This window comes from Medicago truncatula, chromosome 8 (genome assembly GCF_003473485.1).
Source record: "Medicago truncatula cultivar Jemalong A17 chromosome 8, MtrunA17r5.0-ANR, whole genome shotgun sequence".
NCBI lineage: Eukaryota > Viridiplantae > Streptophyta > Magnoliopsida > Fabales > Fabaceae > Medicago > Medicago truncatula.
Window position 1 is genome coordinate 29318185 of NC_053049.1, and position 21632 is coordinate 29339816.

The following is a 21632-nucleotide window of genomic DNA, read 5'->3' on the forward strand; positions in this document are numbered from 1 at the left end:
CAAGAACTAAGTCAAGAGACTTCCTATGCTCAAGCAAAACTGCAAGAGACTTCTATTCAAACAGAATTACAAAGAAATTTGTTTGAGGTTGAACACTTGATATACAATTAGTGGTGTTCACAATATAAATCATATACGGACTCTTTTAAGACTCTAAACTTTGATGTGAAACAATTTCAGCAGAGTTTTGGCACTTGTAAAATTGTTGTGAGAGTCTTGCAATTCTTCAGGTCTTTAGTCCTTTATATAGAGGTGTGAAAGAGACGTTGTTAATTGCCAGCACATCAAAAAAGAGTCGTTTGAAGCTTGATCAAATCACCAATGATTTGTTGCCTGATATGGTTATTGTCTTATGAAGGAACAATTTCAAATCCATTCCAAGTATAGATGAATACCATCGTATTCACAGATGTTGTTCTTGTACTATTACAGACACAAAACAGAGTAGTGGAGGTAGTGGTTGTACACTTATACTATTGTCCTTTTTCCAACGTTCTCCAAAGAATAAGCTTCGAATGCTTTCCAAATTCCTCTGAATTAGCCGTTGCATCAAGCTTCTATACTTCTGCAATGATAGGCGTGATTAAAATATTTGAACAACATTTAAATCTTCCATTCTTCTAACTTCTGATGATCTTCAACTTCTGATGATCTTCAGAACCTCTGATGACATCAGCTTCTGGTGACCAGCTTATGAGGAGAGTGCTTATGATGACGTCAGCTTCTTCAGAACCTCTTTTCTTCAGACGCTTTCTTGCAACACAAGCCTCCTTTTTGTAGATTCTATTGCTCTCATTTGTTCTTCCAGAACCTATGCTTGAATTAAAGACATTAAAGTTTTGTCTATGGTCCTGCACACTTGAACAAATATTAGCATATCCAATTGACAATTTTTAATACTTTGTTATCATCAAAACTCAAAGGGTAATGCTAAACACATTTTTTTCCAACATATAATTCAAACTTTAACGCAATAAAAAGAGCGGGAAAATGGACACATGAGCGTTCTTCTTTTCACTAGTATGTATAATGAGATTTAATAAGAAAATAATGAACTTTGATGATCTTCAAAAGTTTTACATGGGATATATATTAAAGTTAAATGGTCAATTGTGTGAGTTACAAAGAATAAACATGGCATATTGATTAGGGAAATTTTACATTAATTTTCAATTTAATAAATGGCCTTTAGCAACTTCTAAGTGGTAAAAGCTATTTAATTAAAGTTAACAGAGCATGAAATTTTTACTTATAAGCGATCAAAAAATTATAATTTTGATTACATGCAAACAATAAAAAATATGGATCTATTTCAAATGTTTGTTTATGCTTTCTTCATCTTTCTTTCTATAGCACATCGTCCTCCTGCCAGTATATTGTTTTCCACACCATTTTCAATTGTTTTAATTTTTCTCAAACACAATATTATATCACCTTTTAATAACATTCTTTTTTTTTTGACAATGCAGACACCATTCCATGCTTTGGTACTAAAGATAAATGTCCATTTAATTTATATTACAAGGTTGAATGCATTGATGGATTTTGTTACTATCCAGTTTAAAAATAATAATATTACTCTAAACGTATAATGTCATTTGTATGTAATAAATAAATGTGTATTATTATTATTATTATTATGATTATTATTATTATTATTATTATTATTATTATTATTATTATCATTATTATTATTATTATCATTATTATTATTATTATTATTATTATTATTATTATTATTATTATTATTATTATTATTATTATTATTATTATTATTATCATTATTATCATTATTATCATCATTATAATTATCATTATCATCATTATTATTATCATTATCATTATCATTATCATTATCATTATTATTATTATCATTATGATGATGATGATTATTATTATTATTATTATTATTATTATTATTATTATTATTAGTAGTAGTAGTATTACTATTATTATTATTAGGGTTTGTCTAACATATGCAACATTGCACATGCTAAGATATCTAAAAGTAGTAATTTTTTATTGAAAAACAAAACTTATTTATTAAAAAGCTACATATTTAATATGAAATGCACAAGTTCCAAGTCAAAATTACCATTTTAAATTTCTTAATATATGCAAATTTGCACATGATAGAAAAACCCTTATTGTTATTACTATTATATGTAAATCCTTTTTACCTTTGTTTTCTCATAAGTCATTGAATACTTATAATAAGCTACTTTCGTACATAAATGAAATATATAATATGTATGGTAATTATTTAGTCTAATTTTGCATTTTGTATGGTTCTAAAATATAATTGGAAAGGTTTTTAAGGCCTAGCTTAATTGAAAAAGTCGAGATTGTTAGGGTGAATATTTTCTCGGTTACTCAGATTTGAACTCGGGATATATTCTTTGTACTCGTGAATTTTCAAATGATGCTTGTCATTCCGTCTACAGACCAAATGAACTTATTGAAAGATTTAAACTTCTTCTCAAATGTTCAGGTGTGTGTGCATGCGCGTGCACATTTATATTCTCATCTTTGCAAAGGATTATGAAAATACAATTCCTAATGTTTTTAATTGTACTTGTAACAATTATCAGGATGACATGCTGATTGCAAAGGATGAGATATTTGGTCCAGTGCAAACTATATTCAAATTCAAGTGAGAGAAACGAGTCTTACTTTGAATAGAATGCAATTTTGTATGTTCATTTTTGCTATAAGTAACAAATTTTAATGTGGATTGATCACATGGACCTTGCTGAGGTAGTTGAAAAATCAAATAACTTACCTTTTGGCCTTGCATCAGGGTCTTCACAAAGAACATAGACACTACAAATACTTTGACTAGAGCATTGAGAGTGGGCGCAGTTTGGATAAATTGTTTTCATACATTTGATACTGCAATTCCTTTTGGTCGGTATAAGATGAGTGGACACAGGGCCAATCTTAAGATTTTTGGTGTCCTGGACTTGTGCCCTTTTAATTATTCTAATATTTTTGTATTTTTTGTTGCACAAGATTCATTTATAATCAAAGTTCTCTAAAAATATATTTTCAATAGAATTAATAAAAGAAAATTAAAAAGAAATATATTTATATTGTACTAACTATTAAGTAAAAATAATAATTTTGGTGCCCCTAAAAAAATGGTGCTATGGGCTGCCGCCTCTTCCACCCACTTACAGGGCCACCCCTGAGTGGACATATGGCAGACAGAAAGGAGAATACAGTCTTAAGAACTACTTGCAAGTGAAAGTCGTTGTTACTCCTTTGAAGAACCCAACATGGCTTTGAGGATCAATAAATCATTAGTCAATTAAAATTATGGTAAAGTTTTTATTTATTTGCCATACAGTCATTAAATGTTGTCATCTTTAAACTTCTTTTTTTTCCTCATGCATGAATAATTTAGATGGTTATGTAATAATTTCTTTTCATTTTTTATCTCTTGCATTTCATATTTGTGAGACTAAATTATAAGGGATGGTTGCAACACCGAAAATTTAAATTGAAGTTGTGTCCAGTGACACGACACTGATGTATTTGATTATTTTCTCAAATTATTACGAGTGCCTATGTGTCAATGTCAAATAGTGTGAGTCGGCTGACCTACATGGAAGGAATATGAGTATTTCTCGGTTCCTGAACATATACAATTACAAACCTCAAGCAAGCTAGAAATTTGCTCTTTATAAGATTTTATGCACATCTTTGCACCGAGGTTGTTTTGTAAGTGGCAAGAATTACCTTCAATAATGGAACATCATGGATCTCTGACCTGAAAAATAGAAAACAATTGTCCACAAATAAAATATGTAGGATGTGATAGGTGCTCCTACAAATTTTAAATCCTTGAATATATCTTTCAACTTAGTTAATTAGGTCGATCAACCATAATCACAAAATGAAAAGATACGAAAAGAGCACCTCACTGAATCTTTCTTCTACATAGACCCAAGTTAATAATGATTTACCAAAACAGAGTATGTATCTGGGGGAGCTATGATTTACCAATGTTGATAGAGTTGTTGCAGCCATTTTTTTTTTTTTTTTGCAGCCATGGCTTAAGATGACAACTTATGTATTTCATCTTTTTTTTTTTGTTTGCTTTCCCCATTGTTTACCATGATTTATCTTTAGTTTCATGATTTTAAATTGTACTCGAGGTTGCCACTAAGCTGTGAACCTTGATAGTTGCAATTTGTGAAGACCTCTAAAACCTTTATTTTGTGGTTTCGATTGTGGTTGTGGACTCCACTTTAAAAGTATGTTTGGTTCTGTTTTCAATAAAATCTGCAATTAAATATGGGCAAATGTGGCTGCAATTGCGGTTGCAATGCTGCCGCAGAGACTTCTAAAACCTTGGTAGAGTCAAGTAGAGCATTGCATGCATATGAATCTATGTGGAAGTTGTAGATTTGACTATATGAATCTATGTGAAAGATGTGTACATGACTATGTGTTCCATGTGGTAATTGTGTGATTTGACGATGGTGATGGAGTGTGAATGTTATGTATCCGACTTGGTGATAAATTGATGATGTGGATACTTGTTACATCCTTGTGAAGTTGATTTGAGATTTTGTCATATCTATTTAATTGATTGAATGAGAAAAAAATGTGATTATGGTAATGCTGGAAAGGAATATGTGAATTTATATAATGTGTGATCCTAAATACTAAGCATGCGTTCATATCTTCTTTATGTTGAACATGTATCTCACCCTCCAATGGCAGTTTCGTCGCCTACATCCTCGTGGTGTAGACGTGCAGGTTGAGGACGCTTAGTCAACGTGAGTTCTCGAGGACGATTTGGTGCCTAGTCGCCTTTTACCGCTTTGTTTTCGTAGTCGTGTCTAGTAGAGCTCTGGTTAGGAAGTTGGGATATTTTATTTATGTTTAAGATTTATGTTTAAGGAACCATTGAGTTCACTTTGATGATGTGTCTGAGATTTGATATATGACTTTTAGTTATTAAGATATTAATTTCCGCCGTGACTCTTTATTTACATGATGAATTATGCATGTTTTGGATTAAATGAAGAGTAACACCTTGAAGTTATTTGATTAATTGTTGCATTTATGATTAAATATTGTATGTGGGGTTCAATGGTGTTACAAATTCAATATTTTGTAATTGGATTAAAACCATTTTCTTGTCTACCAAATTTCCTCATTATCTTAATGGTAGGGTGGATGGGTATTTATCTATCAAGAGAGGGATGAGGCAGACATATCATTTATCTCATTTTATTGTTTGGCAGAAGATGTCTCAAGTACGGGGTTTAACTAAGATGGTTAATGACTACGCCTGAGCATATGATGTTTTTAGCTTTGTTTTCGAGTGTTTCTATGCATTTGAAGACACTATAGTGGTTTTAGATCGAGTTGCTCTTGTTTTTGAATTTTTTTTGATTTGAGTCGTTGTAATTTTATTTCTTCCATAACCAGATAACTACATAGGTGTTTTGAGTCTTTTATGGTTAAATCATGTAATTCAACAAAGAAACACACCTCATGGAAGTTAGGGAAGCTAAAGAATCAAGAGAAACAAAGGTTTTGAAGACAAGTCAAGTTAGGAAAATTCTACCCCAAGTCCTAAGAGAATATCGAGGAAGAAAAACACTTAAAGAATGAAGAAAAATTAGAAAATGGATCAGGGCCATGCTCTGTAACACCCCGTTTTCCCAACGCGAAAATTTCATTTATTTAATCAGAGTAATTCACCTAAACGGAATGTCACATTATTTTCTTAAAATCATAAACTGTATAAATAACTATTTATCCTTTAAAATTCAATAACTAAAAAGTCTTTAATACTTCGCAACGGAAATTATTCAATAATCAAAACAGTCTTTGGCACTAAAGCCTCTTTACAATTATGTCATAAAAATCCATTCTAAAAACATAGTCATAACTCTTCAGAAACAATACGTAAGGAATAGAAAGCAATAACAAATTCTCATCCCGTTACGTATCAGAGCACCTAAAGACACTTGAGCCACCACTCCTACTAATCATTAATACCTGCAAGTTACTCATACGAAGAGCAACATTTTCAAGCAGAAGGGGTGAGATTTCACAAAACAATAATATCAAGCATATAATTCAATAATTATATTTAACAACACAAATAACTTCATTTATTAGTAATAATAATTCTTAATGTATAACTCTTAATAATCCAACTAACCTCTAATTATCATTTACTTTATATTCATCACATTATAAATATCATCATATAACACATATTAACCAAATCGTAACAAACATAGATCATCACGTCATAGTCATAGTTCATATATAGCATAACAACATCTTAATCATAATTCATATACAGCACAATAACATCATTAATTCATAATAATAATTATTCATCAAACATCTCATTATCAATTCATTAATAAAAGACAACTTATCAATTTAACATAAACATCATCAAGTACACTTAACAACTCATAGATATCATCATGTAATCATCATCACTAATAACTTTAAAACAACACAATATAATAATCTCTTATTAATAGTAATAATTATCTACATCATAACATAAACATCTTCTTATAATATAACAACAACGTAACATGATATTCACTTAATAATAATAATAATTATATATACATCATCTCGTCATAATATAATAATATAACAACATAGCATGATATTCACTTAATAATAATAATAATTATATATACATCATCTCGTCATAATATAATAATATAACAACAACATAGCATGATATTCACTTAATAATAATAATAATTATATATACATCATCTCTTCATAATATAATAATATAACAACAACATATTCATCACTTAATAGTAACAATTATACACAACATCATAACAACTTAACAATATCATAATCATTATCTTAAACAACATAGCAACGTAACAATATCATAATCAATATCTTAAACAACGTAGCAACATAACAGTATCATAATCAACATGTTAAACAACATAGCAACATAACAATATCATAATCAATATCTTAAACAACGTAGCAACATAACAATATCATAATCAACAAGTTAAACAACATAGCAATATTTTAGTTTAACATCATATAATTCACATCGTACAATCTTCGTAGGTACTTCTTTAACAACACATGGGTAGAACACAACTCGACAAACTCATGGATGATAATTCATCGACAACTTAACAACTCATGGATGATAATTCATCAACAACGACCTTGACTCGACATATGCGACAATGCAACTTAGACACTTATATGCATGTGGTACCAATCGTCATCATAAGTATTAATATACTTTTATCGTGCGGAGGACAAAGCTCCTAAAACGTGCGGAGGACAAAGCTCCTAATCGTGGTGAGGACAAAGCTCAATGAAATGCTATGCATGGACTCTTAACAACAAAACACCGTAATCAACATATCATCATGCATCCAATAATTTGGAGCTAAACGTCATCATTTCATAATATATATATAGACATCATGCACTTAGTTAAATAACAGCAGTAGCACAATCAAATCACACAACAATAGAGAGATATCAATATATCAATTGCAATTCACAACATAACAATATTAATGTGAAGCATCAACAACTTAAACATCAAACATCTTCCACATAAGGCATATAAATATTTCACATAACCAACAACAGCAACATAGGCGACACATAAACATCTCAGGATATAAAAATATCAAATGATAATCAACAACAACTCATGTAACTTAGTTAAATAACAATAGCAGCATAATCAGATCATATCAACAGCTTAATATCAATTCATTTTCAACAACTTCCTAATCATTCAATAATAATTCAAGTAATGCAATCAATCAATAAATCACATTATAAACACTTAGCATTTCAATATAGCTTCACAAATAACAGTTAACATCTTAGATAGGTCTCATTAGTACCTAAAGTTCCATTCCTAATCCATTCAAACGACTCAGGTCTCAAATTCCTCAAAAGCACTCAATTCTGGATGTGCTTGCGAGGCGAGAGTTCTTACTCGCCATGGCGAGTACCACTCATCTCCCAAACTAGTGTTGTTCTGGGTTCAATCTGATCCTACATTTAATCCTAATCAATACTAGGTATGTTCAGGTACTCTAAGGCATCCAAGGTCTAACTAAAAAGGTCGAAACACAAAATATGACATGCTCTCTGCCTGAGCTCGCTATGGCGAGTAAGGTTGCTAGCAATGGCGAGCAATACCAAAACACTCGCGAGGCGAAGGGGAAGGCTCGCGTGGCGAGCGATGAAGATCATCACTCGCGAGGCGAGGATCATAGCTCGCCGTGGCGAGCGATGAATCTAGGCTCGGACATGATGCACTTTTTACACGAAAATCATCATCTAACAAGGTTCTAAGCCTAATTTCAATTCCATAATTCATCTAAATCATTATCTAAGGTCTAAGGACAGTTTCTACATCTTTTTAACAAGTTTCCACCGTTTAATCATCAATTCTATCAATTTGACCTAATTTCCGATTCTTCTTAAACTCATCCTAATTCATGTTAAACTTAACCATTGATTCACATACTTAATAGAATTGCAAAGTTAGTCTCACCCTTACCTTAGTACACAAAATCGCAGCCTCTAGGTCTTCTCCCTCTTCTCTTGACTTTTCTCCCTTTTCTCCAAAAGCAGTCGTACGTACGTTATGTTTTTCTAAACTAGGTCTCTCCTATTTATATAAATCTTTAACCTACTTATTTTTCTCTTAAATCCAAATATTAATATTCTATCCCAATATATATATATATAAAATGTTTCTATAACAATAATAAATAACAATTATATCTCTATAACATATATATATATATATATATATATATATATATATATATATATATATATATATATATATATATTTCCATAACAAATCATACATATTTCTATAACAGATTATATATTTCTACATCAAATCATACATATTTCTACAATAAATAACATTTATTTCTATAACAAATCATGTATATATTTCTATAACGAATCATATATATTTCTGAACCAAATAACATATATTATATTTCTAAATCAAATAGCATATATATATATTTCTAAATCAAATAGCATATATATATATATATTTCTAAATCAAATAACATATATATTATATTAATAAATATATAACATATATCATAACAAAATATTACTTATCAAAATAAATCATATAAATCACACAAATCATATAAGTATATTCTAAACTCATTTAAAATAATCAAATAATTTAGAGAGGGCGTTACATGCTCCCTCACACATTGTCTTCCTGGAAATGCGATTTATCCTCCGTGCATGAGGCAATGCGCCCCGGCTGTAGTGATAAAAAGGGTAACCCAAGGCAAACAACAATGTGAAAATGCCAATTTAAGAGTCTTTATTCACGAAAAATAATTTATTTAGAATCTTGGTGGTTTAAAGGCAAAGACAGAGTAAAGAAGCATCAATGATGAGTGGTTTCCAACCCCCTTTCGATTGTTCTCAAGTATGTTTTGATTTTCTTTAATTTTTTTAATCAGTTTCCATATATAGATAAACATCTAAAGATTTGGGGTTCTAAGATGAACCTTTATTATTTGTTGAAATTTTATAATGCATGATTTCTTTTATTCAGTATGACTTGAGTTATATTTAATTTACATATTGATTGTGTTTAATGCTTTTCAATTATAAATTGAATCAATCTTAGTTTAGGGTTTATAAGTTGACATCTTGTTTTAACCAGAATCAATATTTATGTATTTTTCTCAAGATTAGTTGAAAAATTAGGGATTCTTAGTATGATGGTTACATTCTAGGACTTATGTGTGAGTGTAAGTCCTAGCCATGAGAGCAATATGGCATTCTGATGTCTCTTACATTTGTGCAAGTATAAGTCCCTTAAATAATTGTGTAACAATGTGAAATTCTGAAGTTAATTACATATGGGGTTATAAGTCCATGGTAAATCGGTACGAAGAATACAACATTTGGAGGGGTAAGAATCTTAGGTTCAACGAGTTAAACCATCGTTTATATAAATCTTAGGTCATATTTAGTATAAAACATGCATTAATCAAACAAAAAGATAGAAATGATTAAAAGAGTCCTAAACACTGTTCAACATCTGAATAAAAAAATACATTTACTTTGCATTGGAGGCAAACAATCTTTTAGATTCCCATGATTTATAGTTTTTAATATTAGTTTAGTTAATTTCCCTTTAGGAAATTACAATTCTTATGGAGACAATACCTGAATACTACATTATTTGAAATGGTTTATTGCACTTGCCAAATTTATCATCATGTTAACAACGTTGCCAAGGATTATTGATCTTTTAAACAACACAATTCACTTTACTTATTTATTTTATTTTCAAATTCTTATATTAAAAAATAACAAAGAAGATTAATTTTTAATTTAGTTTTATATTTAGTCATGTTTTTATTTTGTACTACAATATTGTTAGATATTTGGCTTCTACTGTTGCAGGAAAGCAAATAATGGATATTAATAAAGATCCATCCAATTCATATTTTGAATCGTATTACCCATATTGGATGGAAAGAACCCAATTATTAACAAGAGGAAAACTTTTTATTTTGTACTACAATACTATTAGGTATCTGGCTTCTACCGTTGCGGGAAAGAAACTAATGAATATTAATAAAGATCCATCCAATCCATTTTTGAGTCGTATTACCCATATTGGATAGGGAGAACCCAATAATTATTAAAAGGGGAACTTTTTATTTCATACTACAATACTATTGGGTATTTGACTTGTATTGTTGTAGAAAAGCAACCAATGAATATTAATATAAAGATCTATCCAATCCATATTTTGAGCCACATTATCCATATTGGTGGGGGAACCCAATTCTTAACAAGAGGATCTAACCATACAAGAAGGAAGGTTGTTGATGAGACAATTCTTCAGTTTATTAAGGCATCCCAACAAAACATTGAATCTTTTGCAAGAATTTTTCAAGGATACAACATCTTCGCAAACCCATGATCATAAGTAATTCATTTCTTTGCAAAACCATGATCATAACAAATTCATTGTTCTTAATCACACTTTGTCATTTGAGATCTTTTAAGTATTTTACTTCTTTCTCACCTTTTATTGTTTTCAACTTTATTTTAAGTGTTGTTACTTTGAATGATTTATTTTATTTTTATACAAACAAATTTTCATTATTTCTATACTATTACTCGAAATAATGTATACTTACACTAGTTAGACTCTTAAAATAAAGTAGTCTTTTCAGTGCTGTCACTGAACTCATACAATTTCCACATTTGATACGTATCAACTTTTAAATAAAATGTTGGAAAAAAAATGATCTTATGGTACTTTTAATTTATAAATAAATGTTTTGTAACATCTTCTAGGGTTATTGATATAACTATTTTTTTTTTATTTCATCACTATTATTTCTCTTTTGAGTTGTATCCCCTATCTATTACGAAAGACTAAAATGTAATATATATATATATATATATATATATATATATGCAGTCAACAAAGAGAGAGAAAGAGAGATGTTGACCGAGCATTTTGTAGGTGATCTATCTACCTCTCTGACAAACACACTATATATATATATATGTATATATATATATATATACTTACCAAAAAAAAAACATATATACATCAACATATTGATGATCGTTTAGAATTTTATGTGAGATCTTTACTAAGGTTAAATAGTCACTTGAGTGAGTTATTGAGGATAAACATGACATATTGAATAGAGACATATATTAAATTTCAATTCAATTTTTGCTTAAAAAAAATAAAAAAATTTCATTCAATAAATGGCTTCTAGCAACTACGAAGTGCTAAATACTATTTAATTTGTGCTAACAAAGCACGATAATTTTACTTATAAGCGATTAAAAAAATTATTACTTGCAAACAAGGAAAATATGTATTTGGTTCACATGTTTTTTTACGCTTTCATCATCTTTCTTTCTGCACCACTTCCGTCTGTTCGAAGTATGTTATTTTCAACACCATTTTTTTTTCTTCTAGTTTTTCTTTACACAATATTATATCACCTTTTAGTAACTTTCTGTTTTTCTTATTTGACAACTTAGGTGACTTTCCATGCAAAACTAAAGCTGATTGTCTACAACATATATATTACATCGTTGAATGTATTTTTGGTTTTTGTCAGTATTTTAAACCCTTAAAACACTCAGTTTAAAAATAATTATGTTACATATAAGCATATAGTTTTATTTGTATGTAATAATGTTCATAATAATGTTTCTACCTTTATAATTTACTTTAAAGTTTGTTTATATTCTTGGGTGAAACATATATTGTTATTGTTGTTGTTGTTGTTGTTATATGCAAATAGTTTTACTTTGCATATAAAAGATATCAAAAGAAATAATGTCATTGAAAAATAATAATAATAAGCTTCTTGTGCAGGGTGTTTCATTCGCAATTTTTAATTTATCTCATTTTAGCTTGTTTAAAAAAAATGATTATCCAAATCAATTGTTTATTCTGATTCTACATTTAGTATAGTTTTAGAAAAACACTGGAAAGGTTTGTATGGCCTAACTCAAGAAAATGCAGAGATTATTAGGATGAATATTTTTCTTGGTTATTCATATTTGAACTCGTAATATCCCCATTGTGCTTGTGAAATTACAAATTATGTTTGTAATTTTTTTTTTTTTTTAAAACCAAAAGAAGTCGCTAACAAAGTGCTAGACTACCAAAATGTATCAAAGAAACCAAGAGAAGGAGGGGACAAGAACCAAGACCTCCTTAAACAGTTACAAACCTATAGTTAGGCATTCCCAACTTGTTTTTACCAAAAAACTCCCTAATACAGTCAAGAACATGTAACCAAATAGTTAAGTGATTCAGGGACAGTCCAACATTTGCAAGAGTATCAACACATGTGTTTCCCTCCCCTCCCTGTAGACATGAGTAGCAATGAACTTCATTGTTCTACTTCTTGTGATGTTTAAGCAGTTTTCCCATCTGTTTCTTAGGACCCACGGCAGCAGAGAATGTTTCAATTTTCAATCAATTTGATCATCAATTTTTCAGTACTAATTCTTTGTAATTAAAACTTATTAGTAGTAACTCTCCTCTATGAGTAATCTTCCTCTTGGTCTAAAATGACTCAATCTATCCCTTGTCGATTATTCTACTTTAGCTCCTATCAATCTACAACAACACTACATGATACTCAAGGTCCACATGCAAATTCTCAATTCAACCAAATTGAGAAAATGGAACTTGAGGAAAAAATTAGGGTTTGGGTTCGGTCAATATCCAAAAAGGGAGAGGAAAGGAGTATTTGCTTTACTTTTATTTCCTGTTTGCTTTAATAAAAGGTTTGAGAGGACGATTAAGCATGCATGCTTGAAAGATTGACAATGGAAAGGACGAAGGAGAAATCTTTCTTCACCATTAAGTCCTTCATTCTTCACTTATTTACAAGTTTGTCGTTCCTCTTAAAGATACCACAAAGTCCCCTTCTTTTGATATTAAATACGTAAGATATTTTTTGAAAGAAAATACGTAAGATATTCTTCTTCTTCTTTAGTTATATTTAGTTACTATTTTCTCTTTGATAAAATAAAAAATTATAATTTATTATATACGTAAAATTTATAATACATAAATTTTTTGACAAATGTTTCTTTTGCCACCATTTGGATCATAGTAGATAATCTTTTTCAAGAATTATTATATTGATGGTTTAATATTCTCTACATTTATTAAAAGAAATAGAGAGACTTGTTACTATATTTTAGAGTGTATAAAGGATACACACACACACAAATATATATATATATATATATATATATATATATATATATATATATATATATATATATATATATATATAATGTATAAATTTTCAAAATGGAGGAAATTATTTGGAAATTTGTACACACATATATAGTAATAGATATATCATATATCTATGTAGTTTTTTACTCATGAAAATGATCTCTACTTCGCAACAACCAGGATGTTCATATGACAGGACATCGACCAATTCTAAAGTTGGACTAAGTCATTTTGAGTTGATAGAATAGTGATTCTCAAATTTATTAATTGACAATTATATTTATGAAATTGCAACACATGTGAAAATAAATTATTTATTACTTTCTATGTGATTGTCCACATGAATCACATATATCTAACACCATATCACCGGAAAAGTAAGTGGCTTATTAATTCATGTATCTCTTGTCAAAGGAGACAAGAAAGAAAGAAAAAAACAAGCATAGAATAATTGAACTAATCCATACAACTACATCATATTTCTTTGAATAAAGTGTCTTTCCATGTCGCATAAAACATTTTATCGTTTCTTCATCTATAGTTTTTTCTTAGTTATACTATTTGTCCATAGCTTTTTAGTACTAGATTGTAGGTTTAAATACACATTCAAAAATATACGTAAATATATTATTTTTATTATAAAAATTGGTCGAGAGAGGTTGTTTATTGAGAGAGAAAAATATCAAGGTTCTCTTGCACAAATAGACCTTGTAATATAGGTGATGTCCTATTTTTTTTTTATTCAAGTTAAAGATTGCATTACACATAGAAGATTCGGCCTGAACCCTTAATAAGGAAAAGTCATTACAAAGAAACTGTATAGAATGGTAAGCCATGTATACATAAAGTTCAGAATAGTGATCTAGAAGTGGAATTTATTTATCATTTTTTAAAACATGTTTAGAGGTGGATTCTAGGGTGAGGGTCCAATTAAGTCCCTCACCGGTGAACCACGGAAAAAATACCATTAGATTTAATCAATCGTCCAGATTTATTAGAAATCAAAATGATAATATCTAGACATTTCTCACACAATCAAGCCACCACCCTCAACAAATTGTTCATTGAAAAATTAATCCATGAAACGTAAAACACTATATTGCACAAGAACAATGACAGATTTCCACAATAATGATTATTAGAGAATATGAAGATGAATTTTCTGGAAATTTCAAAAACCCCAAATGTTTGATTTCATGTTCCCATGTTAAATTCAAGTTTAAAGTATGAACACCATCATTCAACATTGCAATCTATTTTGATGGAACCACATCTCTTCCCAGAAAAGAGTAGCAATATTTAAAAAAGAAATAAAAGAAAGAAATATCAGGCTGAAGAAGTAGGTACATGAATTGGATGGAGGAAAGTAGTCAATGTTCCTCTTTTGTTAGTACCCAAAGGGAGTAGAACATCAAAGAGGCAAGAGACGAGAGGGAGAAGAAAAGAAAGAGAGGTGCAATATAGTGTATATGGTATATAATAAGCTATGTGTACTTGATTAATCTAATGACTCTTAATTATTATTCATAGTGGTTCACCGGTGAGGAACTTAATTGATCCCTCATCCTAGAATCCACCCATGTTTAGAACGTTAAAATAAGAATTCCATAAAAAATTAGAATTTTTTGCCAAATGACGGATTAATTATGAATTTTTCAAAGCAATACAAACCCCCACAAACGGAAATCTCAACCTAGAAGTCAAATTTTCAGTTTTTTTTAGTAAAAACTTCCATAAAAATACATAGTGAGGATTTGAAAAAATTTCGCAGCATTCCAACTATACTTCAATTTATTTTTATTTTTCAACCAAAACATCCAAAATTACAAACTTTTTTCCAAGTAAGTATATATTCATGGATCAAAATTTGTTCCATAATTTTTCCTAACATATTTATAACATCATAAGAATTTCCACCACTAAATTTTGAATTTTTTAAACGAGGGATGAATCAATTAAGAATTTTTGTTCCTAACATATTTAACCAATTCACAATTAATTCATTTCTCCTTTAATAACTTCAAAATTTCTTGATAAAAGCTTTTATGACGTTCTAACTATTACTACAAAAAAATTTAAATGCGAATTGTGTCATTTGACCCTCAACTACTTAAATTCTTGGTTCAAATAATGAACCTAATTCATTTAACGCATTATTATTTTATGCATAATTCATTCTTCATTTCAATATATACTACGTACATAAATAGTCAGTTAACAACCAATGCAATATACACAATATTCAGATGATATTTTATCCATTGTTCGTCTGACTTAATTTATGTAGTATATATTGAAATGCAGAATGCATTTCAATATTCAGTACATGTACTAAAAATTAAGGAGGAGCATACTCTCACATCGAATGCCAATACCACCAGACCAACTCAAGTGGGTTAAAACTTATTAGGAGTAACTCTTCTCTATGAGTAATCTTCCTCTTGGTCTAAAATGACTCAATCTATCCCTTGTCGATTATTCTACTTCAGCTCCTATCAATCTACAACAACACTACATGATACTCAAGGTCCACATGCAAATTCTCAATTCAACCAAATTGAGAAAATGAAATTTGAGGAAAAAATTAGGGTTTAGGTTTGGTCCTTCCAAAAAGGAAGAGGGAAGGAGTATTTGATTTACCTTTGTTTACTTTTTGCTTTAATGAAAGATTTGAGAGGATGATTAAGCATGCAAGCTTGACAATGGAAAGGAGGGAGGAGAAATCAGATTTTTTTTTTATTTCCCTCCATGTCTTTTTTTCTTCTATATTGTTACCACTTTCTTCACCACTAAGTCCTTCCTTCTTCACTTATTTACAAGTTTTCCTTTCATCTTAAAAATACCATAAAGTCACTTTCTTTTGATATATACCTAAGATATAAAGTTAATATTTTCTCTTTGCTAAAATAACAAATTATTATTAATTTTACTTTGATCAATAATAAATTTTCCGGGTTGTGACGGTTTTTCACCTTAGGCTTTGTTTGCGAGTTGGGTTTTGGAGGGGAAGGGAGGGGAAGGAAAGGCTTATGGAGTGGTAAACCCTTGTTTCCGAGTTTTAAAAAAAGAAGGGAAAGGTTTTGGGGGGTTTTGAAGGGCTTCATTTGTCCAATTTTAAAGTTTCCCCAAATTGGAGGGTTTTGGGGGGTTAAACATACAAATTGACAATTTTGCCCTCATAATAATTCAAAATTCCAATTTTAGACATTACTGAATTATTACAATCTTTTTCAAAAACAACTTATTCAAAACAACTTATTACGACCTCATTTTCAAAAACAACTTATTCAAAACAACTTATTTATCCAAAACTGCTTATTACGACCTCATTTTCAAAAACCGCATATTCAAAACAACTTATTTATACAAAATAGCTTATTACGACCTCTTTTTTAAAAACAGCTTATTCAAAACAACTTATTTATGGCAAAACAGCTTATTAAGACTTCTTTTCAAAAAACAACTTATTCAAAACAGCATATTGATGCAAAACAGCTTATTACAACCTCTTTTCAAAAGACAACTTATTCAAAATAGCTTATTGATGCAAAACAGCTTATCACAACCTCTTTTCAAAAAATAACTTATTCAAAACAACTTATTGATGCAAAATAGCTTATTACGATCTCATTTTCAAAAACAACTTATTTATGCAAAACAGCTTCTTACGACCTCTTTTCAAAAAACAACTAATTCAAAACAGCTTATTGATGCAAAACAGTTTATTACAACCTCTTTTCAAAAACAACTTATTTATGCAAAACAGCTCATTAAGATCACTTTTTCAAAAACAACTTATTTATTCAAAACAGCTTATTACGACCTCTTTTTTAAAAACAACTTATTCAAAATAGCTTATTTATCCAAAACAGCTTATTAAGACCTCTTTTCAAAAACAACTTATTCAAAACAACTTATTTATATAAAACAGCTTATTACGACCTCATTTTCAAAAACCGCTTATTCAAAACAGCTTATTACAAACTCTTTTTCAAAAACAGCTTATTTATGCAAAACAGCTTAATACGATCACTTTTTCAAAAACAGCTTATTCAAAACAACTTATTTATACAAAACATCTTAATATGACCTCATTTTCTAAAACCGCTTATTCAAAACAGCTTATTTATACAAAACAACATATTACGACCTCTTTTTCAAAAACAACTTATTCAAAACAGCTTATTTATACAAAACAGCTTCATACGACCTCATTTTCAAAAACCGCTTATTCAAACAACTTATCTATACCAAATAGCTTATTACGACCTCATTTTCAAAAATCGCTTATTCACAACAACTTATTTATACAAAACTGCTTATTATGACCTCATTTTCAAAAACCTCTTATTCAAAACAACTTATTTATGCAAAAAAACTTATCACGTCCTCTTTTTTTCAAAACAAGCTTATTTTGAATAAGTTATTTTTTTAAAAGAGATCGTATTAAACTGTTTTGCATAAATAAGTTGTTTTGAATAAGTTGTTTTTGAAAAAGAGATCGTATTAAGCTGTTTTGCATAAATAAGTTGTTTTGAATAACTTGTTTTTGAAAAAGAGGTCGTAATAAGCTTTTTTGTATAAATAAGCTGTTTTGAAATTGCGGTTTTTGAAAATGAGGTCGTAATAAGCTGTTTTATATAAATAAGCTGTTTTTGAAAAAGAGGTCGTAATAAGCTGTTTTGTCTAAATAAGTTGTTTTCAATAAGCGGTTTTTAAAAATGAGGTCGTAATAAGCTGTTTTATATAAATAAGTTGTTTTGAATAAGCTGTTTTTGAAAAAGAGATCGTATTAAGCTGTTTTGCATAAATAAGTTGTTTTGAATAAGCTGTTTTTGTAAATGAGGTCATATTAAGTTGTTTTGTATAAATAAGTTGTTTTGAATAAGCGATTTTTGAAAATGAGGTCGTAATAAGCTGTTTTGTATAAATAAGTTGTTTTGAATAAGCTATTTTTGAAAAAGAGATCGTATTAAGCTGTTTTGCATAAATAAGCTGTTTTGAATAAGTTGTTTTTGAAAAAGAGATTGTAATAAGTTGTTTTGTATAAATAAGCTGTTTTGAACAAGTTGTTTTTTGAAAAGAGGTCGTAATAAGCTGTTTTGTATACATAAGCTGTTTTGGATAAGTTGTTTTTGAAAAAGATATCGTATTAAGCTGTTTTGAATAAGCTGTTTTTTTGAAAAGAGGTCATAATAAGCTGTTTTGTATAAATAAGTTGTTTTTTAAAAAAAGATCGTAATAATTTGTTTTTCATATGATAAGCTGTTTTTTAAAAAGAGGCCGTAATAAGTTGTTTTGTATAAATAAGTTGGTTTTAAAAAGTGATTGTAATAAGTTTTTTATTTTTTTTTTTATTTTTATTTTTTTTATAAATAAGTTGTTTTGAATAAGTTGTTTTTTAAAAATAGATCGTAACAATTTGTTTTTCATGAGAGAAGTTGTTTTGAATAAATTAGAAGTTAAATTATGAAGTATAACAATGTATTGATTTTATGAGAAAAAAGAGTAAAATAGTAAAATTATAACATAAGCCCTCCATCTCCTTACCTTATTGACTTTTTAACTCCCAAACAAGGGGAAGGTTTTCCCTCCTTTCTCCCTTCCCTCCCTTTCCTTCCCTTCCCCTCCTTAGCCTTTCCTTTCCTTCCCCTAAAAACTCGCAAACAAAGCCTTAGTGAAAACATGATCACAATAGTTTCATATCCTTGCGCTAACATGATCACAACAGTTTCATTTCCTGCCCAACTGATACTTTGGTGTTGTTCTCAATCGATTTTGTTTTATCTCTAATTGTGTTAATTTGTGCTGTGTCATTCTCAGTGATTCAAACACAAATCCATGGTGTTGTGTTTCTTTTTTCTTGCAATTTTATTCATTGGGTGGAATTTGATTCCGTCAAATTTCCATGCACATGGTGCGATTCATGTGGCCACGTCTCGCCTCTAGTCCGGTTTCGATCATCCCTAATCCAGTTTCAGTTGCAAGAAATAAGCAAAATCAGGATCGTTCCTTTGCATCAAAAGGAATGATATCGCCATCAGTATTCCTGAAGATGAATATCTTGCAGGTCTTGAAAAATGTGAACATAATCTTCATGGTCGAATTATTTGGCCAAAGGATGACCCGTCGCTAAAAATAGAAATGTTGCGTGCAAAACAACTTGTATTTTGGAAGTCTTTGGGCAGATGGGGAGTAATATCCTTAGGAAGAGGCTTTCACGAGTTCACCTTTTCTTCCCTCGACGATGTTCAAAGTGTTCGATATGTCAACTCTTGGAACTTAAGCCCGGATACATGAAACTCTTGTCTTGGAGTACAAGAATTGGTACTCCTATTTATTTAGATGCAATAACTAATAAATCTATGTTTGACCAATCATTTGGTCGCTAAGCTCGTATTTTAGTTGATGTTGATTTAACTTATGATCTTAGAAATTGTGTTCTTGTGGAGAGAAATGATTTTACTTTTTTTGCTGGGATAGATTGTGAGAATCTTCTAGAATTCTGTAATCACTATAAAAATGGTGGCCTCGGACAATGCTAATTTCAAAATAATTAAATTTGCCAAGAAAAGTGTAGACAATGTTCATCACAGTGGGTAGGAAACCTTGAAAAAAGAGCAACCTAATCGAGCTTTTTTCCTGTTGTTAATGTAGAAAGGGAATTCCCAACTCTGATTATGGAAAATAATAATGATGATATTTTACATACGCATGTTGCTCATCATCAGGAAGATAATTCCTCCTCTCAAGGATCTGAATTATTTAATGCTACGGATGAGGAAGTAGAAGATAGAATTGATGAACAAGAAACTGAAGTTATAAAAAATGTGGTCCAGGTTCATGGTGGCAACAATCGGATTCCCTAAGTGGTGCATTCAGATGTGCAAATATTGAAAGAAACTTCGGCTTGTTTGGAAGAAAATGATGCAATTATTAATGACCCTTGGGTGCAACATAATCACAAGTGTGAGAAGTCTAATGTTCTTGATCATGAGAAAAAATTTGGTGCAGAAAATGTGCAAAAGTACGATGAAACGAATAGCTCACATTATGTGGAAAATACAAGAGATGGTACCAACAAAGAGGGAGAAAATAACCATGAATCTTTCCAATCTCATGCTATAAATAGAGACCATTGAACACTATTTTATTCATTATGAAATATTTGATGGTGAAGGCAAGGGTCAAGTATCAGAATTCCAAGGCAGAATTTCTCCTTCTTTTGTTCTCTCTAGGGTATGTTTTTTATTGTTTTCTTATGATATGATGACTGTTACCATGTCATTACACTTTTCTTTAGCTAAACGAGTACACTACTCTGCCTGGTCCTACACAAGTTATTTACAGAAACTAGTGTGGGTTTTACTGTTGGGATTCATTAAAATAATGATGCACCGCATAAGTTGTTTGTTTTCTTAAAAGATAATTCCAATAAAGATGACAGGGGATTCAGGGAAACCCTAATCGTCGTTAATCATCTGAATCACAAAAACCTAATCTTACATTGGACAGGGCAATTCAACCCTACAATTCTATCCCTGTGGAGAAGGATACATTTTATTAATTACTATAGTTGAACGACTATCCCTGTGGAGAACGATGAACTTACTACTTTATTACTTGTTACGATTTGGTGCATTTTCCAATTTCATCCATCAGCTGTAGCGAGAAAAAAAACAACTTTTTGTTGTTTCTGGTAGGGGAAAAGTGATGAGTCAATTATTAGTGTTTTTTATATAATATTTAACTTTATTTTATTTAGATTTAATGTTTTTATTTCATTTTAGAGCTATTTTACTTCAATCGTAAGTTATTTTATTTC

At 29.7% G+C, this 21632-nt stretch overlaps 2 long non-coding RNA genes across 2 annotated transcripts; both read left to right on the plus strand.

The window, feature by feature from the left end:
* The first annotated feature begins 1225 nt into the window (after positions 1 to 1225).
* On the plus strand, positions 1226 to 1673 carry LOC25501300 (uncharacterized). The gene is made up of 2 exons (XR_003007553.2): positions 1226 to 1371; positions 1470 to 1673. It is a non-coding gene; the product is annotated as an uncharacterized lncRNA (long non-coding RNA).
* A 241-nt stretch (positions 1674 to 1914) lies between these two features.
* LOC25501301 (uncharacterized) lies at positions 1915 to 5003 on the plus strand. Its single transcript, XR_005643615.1, has 3 exons — positions 1915 to 2491; positions 2592 to 2653; positions 2801 to 5003. It is a non-coding gene; the product is annotated as an uncharacterized lncRNA (long non-coding RNA).
* Positions 5004 to 21632: the final 16629 nt, after the last annotated feature.